The following is a 6,891-nucleotide window of genomic DNA, read 5'->3' on the forward strand; positions in this document are numbered from 1 at the left end:
TCTGCCTCCAATGCAGCTTGCCATTAATTGTAATATTATGTTTCAACTAAGGCCAGATTCTTAGTCTGCCACGTTCATATCGGATTGAATTGAATATCCTTTATTGTCACATACATTCAAAATAAAATGCAGTGAAAAGTGTGCATCATCGTTCGTACCTAAGCGCCATTCACAGAATAAAATAAAGAAAGATAACTTAAAGAGCACCCAATTTTCCTACATCGCTGCTATACCACCACCAGAGTCCCGCTCCGGGCTTTCCAGCCTATGTTATGCTGCCGAGAGTGTCCTACTCCGGGCTACAACAGTCCATACCATGCCGTTACCAGGGGGGTACTCCATGTAGAAAACGAGAGCTCCGCTCTAGGCTTTACAGGCCGCCCAACCTACTCAGCCACTGCCTCCGAAAACGCCGTCGCTACTCTGGAGCCTATCAAAGCTGCCTCCCACCGAATGCTCTCTTGGCCACCCGTCGCTCCAGGACTCAGCCTCACGATGCCCTGGGTACATGGCCTCACCATTGCTCCAGGGACGTGGCTCCTCTGCTGCTCTGGGACGTGGCTCCTTAGCTTCTCTGTCACTCCAGGAATTCGGCCCTTCCAGGACTCACTCCGACCCATGTCCAATCCGCCAATGTTGCTCCGGCCCACGCTCACTCCGCTGTTGCTGCAGGACATGGTCCGCGCGCTCAGCTCCCGCCTGGTCACCGGAGGTGACTCCTTTCTTCAGGTTAGAGTTAAATAGTTGAAGTTAAAGGTTGGGGGGTGGTGAGGAGGATCAGAGAAAGAGAAAAAGGAATTGTGGATGTCCATCGGCTCTCTATCGACCCTGGTCAAGGATTTTACAAACGCTTGTCAGGTATAGTGTACTGGATCACAGCTCAATCAGTCCTAAGCCTCAATTCTTATGAGGTGTGATGTTTTATTGTCGATAAATGCTGTTTTCGCTTATTAATTTACCATTCTTTGTACATGGAAAACACCACTGCACATTCACAGGAATTTCCTACTGTGTCTCTGACACCCCGATCTGGAAATGCAAATGGTTTAGCAAAGAAGCAACATGCTACCAAAATAATTATTTTCTTGGTAAAATGATCATGGTCACAGAGGACATAGGGCTGCTCTCTCATTGAAGACAGAGATGACTGACGGTGAAACATGTTAGAAATCACAGCAGGTCAGGCAGCATCCATGGAGAGAGAGCAAGCTAACGTTTTGAGTCTACATGACTCTTCATCAGAGCTGACATGAAGTGTGCAGGGGACAACATTTATGCAACAGTTGGGGAGTGTGGAGTGCTGGGGGATAAAGGCTGTTGATAGTGCAGATTAAGTGATCAGAATGTGAGAATGACAGAACAACTGTGTGTCTAACTGCCAGACAGGAAAGAACGGACAGTCCTATTGGGGTGGGTTTAGGGGAAAGAGGACATGATAACAGAGAATGCAACAAGTAAAGCTAAAAGGGAAGGAATGGGAGTAGATTCACATTCTGAAGGTGTTGAATTCAATATTAAGTCCAGAAGGTTGTAAAGTGCCTAGTCTGAAAATGAGATGTTGTTCCTCCAGTTTGGTGAGTTTTAATTCAAGGTCATCGCCCCTCAGGGACGGGGTGAGGTTAAGAAGGTGTGGCCTTCATGGTAACCTTGTGGGAACTGAACCTGCACTGTCTGTGGGACTCTGCAACACAAACCAGCTCAGTTGCCTGAACAAAGACTGAAAGAACTGCCGATGCTGTGAATCAGGAACAAGAACAGAAGTTGCTGGAAAAGCTCAGCAGTTAATGTTTCAGGTCCAGTGACTCTTCCTGAAGTTCTGAGGGTCACCCGACCCGAAACGTTAACATTGATTTTTTTTTCACAGATGCTGCCAGACCTGCTGAGCTTTTCCAGTTGGCTGAACAACTGGTTTGCTATGCAGAAGGAAGCCAAGATTACATGCTCAATTCCAGCACTGAGGTTACCAGGAAGATCCCACCTTCTCAACCTTGTGTCTCACCTAAGATGTGGTGACCCTCAGTCATTTCTGTAGAATGATCTTCTATTACGCTTAGGAAAAATGGGATCACAGGGTTAACCTATGGAAGGTGTGGATTCCCAATAAAAATTACAAATGGATTAAATCCAGCAGATGTAGGTATTTACATAGAGACACAGAAGAGAAAGTCAAGGTGGCAATTAAAGGAAATAATCGGAAAGCAACTGAGTGGAAAAGAGAGAGAGAAATGAATTTGACAGAACCATTCTATTTTTCCTCCCAATTTTCTCCCTACTTTTCCTGGAGGCACTGATTCTTAGCCACCTGCAATTCCACCAGGCACTAACAATCTTCCCATGCACACATAGGAGAACACTTTTCCAATTGAGTCTACAGTGATTCTTGAAGATTTTTGACCTGGCACTAGTCAGAGATCTTCAAACAATATCAAATCCAACGGCCATTTTTAATTTGAGATAACAAGATGTAGAGTTGGTCCTACTATCTCTGAAGCCATTTTTAATTTGTCTGGATTGGATGGAAACCAGATTACTAAATTCCACTGGGTGACTTATGTGCCAATACCCCAGCTGATCTGAATTTTAACCTGTTCATCTCAGTATTTGGGGAGGATACCAGCTGAAATCCAATGGGATAGTCCTTCAAATATGCAGGGGAGATCATTTGGTCCTTCTACCAATCAAACATCCACACCCTCAGGTCAACTACCTCCCACTACTTTTGAATGAGCAGGTGTTGGGCAGCAAGCTAATGGTATTGTGCATGTTTGACCCTCAGACCACTCCTTACCCACCCAATGCTACTTTGCATTAATATCTCACACTCTGTCCAGCAGGATTCATTTGTGAATGATCAAGATTGGGAAAACAACTTAATTTTTTCCCTCCGTAACCCAGTACTGTTAAGGTACATTGCAGAACACGAACTAATGATCAATTTAAGATCAACTGACTTATAACAGAGTGAGATCACATCATTGTACATTGCTGTATTACATACTGGCCAGTGTTTTTAGTAACTAAACCTTTAATGAGTCAATTTGTGGAATATCCTTAGACAATACGTTCCAAACACACAACCACTACCATCTAGAAGGATAGCAGCAGAACAGTAGAACACTACCACCTACAAGTTACTCTCCAAGCCACTCATTATCCTGATTTGGAAATACATCACCCTTCTTTCAGCATTGCTGCATTAAAATCCTGGAACTCCTTCCTGAACAGAATTGCGGTGGCTCCTGTACTAAATGCAACTGTTCAAGAAGGGAACTCACCACACCTTCTCAAGGCCAACTTGAGATGGACAATAAATGCTGGCCCAGCCAGCATTGCCCACTTTCAATGAATGAATTAAAAAGTACATCAGAATTACCATCACACATACAGGTATTACTTTAGTGTTAACTGCAACTCGAGAGCTTTGGGTATTGATGTGCTATTGCAGCTCTAATCAAGTCACTGACTGCTCCAGTTTGTTCAGCTTTGTTATTTAGCTGGTATACTTTCATAAAGTCACAGACCACCTGAGAATCTGGCAGCTTCTTAAATTACACTGCAATATTCAGTGTATTTACACACTGAGCTTCTGGAACGCTGCTGGATTTACTATACTTTAAAGTCAGAGATCACGTAATTTTAAATGTACATGTGAAGGGAAATGTGCAGTGTTGAAAAGAAAGAGCATAGGACAGTTCTTTCAGAGAGGCGCCGGGGCCGAACGGCCTCCGTCTGTGATGTAACCATACTTTTATTCTTCTGTCAAAATCCTTTCCACTAATAAAAATATTGATTTTTGATTAATTCGTTTAAAATATTGATTGTATAAAAAGCTTAAAGTTTATTCACCAACCTGCCTGAAGGGTGCAACTACTAGTTGTACTAATCATACAGTTTTTGGGTTTTTACATTAAAGCTTCCTTGGTCCATTACATCAAAATATCACATCATTAATTTGTTAGACTAACTGCTGGGTGCTTTGAAATAATTTTACTGTCCATTTCCTTTTTGCATTTCCTGATCCAGGAAGCCTCATGTGAACGTTACACCTACAACAGAAGCATGAGTTAATTGGTGAATGTTTTGTGCCACAAAAGGCAGTCCTCTGCAACAATTAGTCTGCATTTCAGATTGTCCTGGGGAACTGCTGTCTGAAATACATTCAATAAAGATTGTATAATCAAGTCTGAATTTCAGATTGACAAGGATATGTACTTCCCATCCTTAGTTTAGCAAGGACTTGCAAGTTCTTTGGCCAAATTTAATATGTAAAAATCCCATCAATATTTTTGTAATAATTTAATTGAGGGAACTTTGGGATAAAGGGAGGCAGTTTAAAAAAATGGATGGTGTTACTGAAGTCAGGACAAATATGAAAGAGATTCAAAGATTCTTCCTGATTGAAAAAAAATCATTTCAGAAGGTATTTGATTCCCATATCGCCCTCATTCAGAATCTCCCATCTCCTGCACAGATTATTTCTTGTACAGCCACCATTATCCTTTCAGGGCCTTGTTCAATATGTTACTTGACACATGTCAGCAGGTCAACATAGGGAGCTTCACAGCTGAGCAAATCAACACTCTAGTAATGGTACAATGACTCCTGAAAGTCAATAACTCTAATAAGACATGCACAGATTAAGTGATGAAGCCAATGAAAGATGAGTTAGTCAGCTACATTGTGTGACAATACAATGGCTTTAAGAAGTGTATTTTTATCTTTTTTTTGAAGAGGTTTTAAGACAGAGATATCGAACTGCCTTTTGGTTCCAATAAAGTAAACAGCTTATGAGGCCTTGGTTTATTTTTAAAGTTGGAACAATAGAAGCAGCCGCAATGGGTGGGGCCAAGGTCTCCCAGTGCCAGGATTTTTAGTTTCAGTTTTTCTGTAGCAGTTGTTGCTGGGGTCTTGAAGTTGGGTTTGGAAGCTTCTGTACATATCTCTCCCTGCTATTCTGTCTCTCTGGGTTCTCTATTGGTGTTTTCCTCCTGGACTGGAGAATTGCCTGTGGGACAATCTATTTTACTGAATTTGCCTTTCTCAAGTGTGTGTTTATGGGTTGTTACTATGTTGGAACAGTTACTATTTAGTAGTTAAATAATCTATTATTCTGTTAAGTTTTCCAATCAAGTTGTTATTCCAATTTCTTCTTTCTTTTCTTGTATCTTAACTATAGGGTATGAATAAAGTGTGTTTTGCTTAACATCGAGTCATTTGACCAATTGAATTGCATCTGGAATGCAATACCTTACGGTTACCTTTAAAATAAGAAAAAGTTAGGGGATTTGGTCTGGACCATAACAATAAAGGTATACAAAAAGAAAGCCCAACATTAAGCTCTATTGTTATTCGAGTCAGAACACTGACAAAAATGTAAGAGCATATTCACTGAGGTTCCATTCTTGGCATTGAGTCTCACTAGGTAAGGTCATGTGTCAGAGATAGAATCTAACATCAAAATCTAAATGTTCAAACTATACTCTTACCTAGGCTATGAATAGATACTCAATAAATTTACCCTTTCATTCTGGCCTAGGTAGCAACACCTTTGCTTCTGAATCATAAAGTTATGTGTTTAAGTCACACTCCAGGACTTGGGCACATATACCCAGGTTGATACTCCAGTGCAACACTGAAAAGGTCACTTGGATGAGACATTAAATCCAGGCCCTATCACAGGCAGACATCTTAGTCCATAGTAATATTTCGAAAAAGAGCTGGGAAGTTACTCCTTGTGTCCTGGCCAAAATGTAATGCTCAATCAATATAAAAAATAGATTATCCGGTCATTATCAATTTTCTATTTGGGGAATCAAGCAAATTGAATGTCACATTTCCTACATTAACAACAGTGGCTACACTTCAAAGGTACTTCATCATCACTGAAAAAAAGTCACTGGGTGATGAACAGGAACTGAAGCTGTGACTAAATGTTTACTTCTCCCAACCTAATGGTGCACTGACTTCAAATCTTATGACCAATTGCTGCACTGACTGAAATTAGGGCTGGACTTCTGTGCACTGAGTTGGATTGGCATGGAAGCATGTGATCAAAAAAGATACTGTTGACATCAACAGTATGGGTCTCCGTGAGAGCAAGAGGAAAGCAGAGAGTGGGTAGGGAAATGAAGTTCTCTGCATCATTAATTAGCCACATTAAAATGATTATGCAATTCTTTGACAGGTTCTCAGGTTGTTCCAATCATAGTATAAAATTGACTACTGATATTCATCACTTGACTTTAATATCTAAGACTTTCATGGACCAAAGATGTCTTTTTTAAATGACACTACTGACCTAAAATGGCAGCTGTGATCAGCTGACAATCTACATGGAATATATGGGGCCAGCTACATTAGAATCATTACTTTAATCAAAAAGCACTGAAACTCAGTGAGGCATCAAGAAATTCACATATCCTGCTTTACACATGCTTGCATAATAAACTCACATAATCTGGATGAAAGGTTACTTGCTGAGTGTTCAGTGTGAAAAATGAAGCCGGACTTGGAATACAAAAACAAAATATATTTCACTAGTTTGCTTTGAGCAAGAGACAGCAAAACAACATGGATTGACAATGGCAAGGATACTGGAAATTGTCCTTTCTGTGTCTCTCAATCCCCATGTCAGCAGACCAGCACCATCGAAAAGCAACTTGGAAAAAACACCAGTGACTGATAATAGAAGTGTGTGTGTGAACATTGTCACTTCCTGGGGAAACAGGGCATCAACTAAATAGTTGGGACCAGGTTTCATTCACAACTCAAAAACTCTTAAGATGACAAGATGTCGAGTTGGATGAACACAGCAGGCCAAGCAGCATCAGAGGAGCAGGAAAGCTGATGTTTCGGGTCTGGACCCTTCTTCATTTCTGAAGAAGGGTCCAG

Source organism: Rhincodon typus, chromosome 31, assembly GCF_021869965.1.
Source record: "Rhincodon typus isolate 14 chromosome 31, sRhiTyp1.1, whole genome shotgun sequence".
NCBI classification, from domain to species: domain Eukaryota; kingdom Metazoa; phylum Chordata; class Chondrichthyes; order Orectolobiformes; family Rhincodontidae; genus Rhincodon; species Rhincodon typus.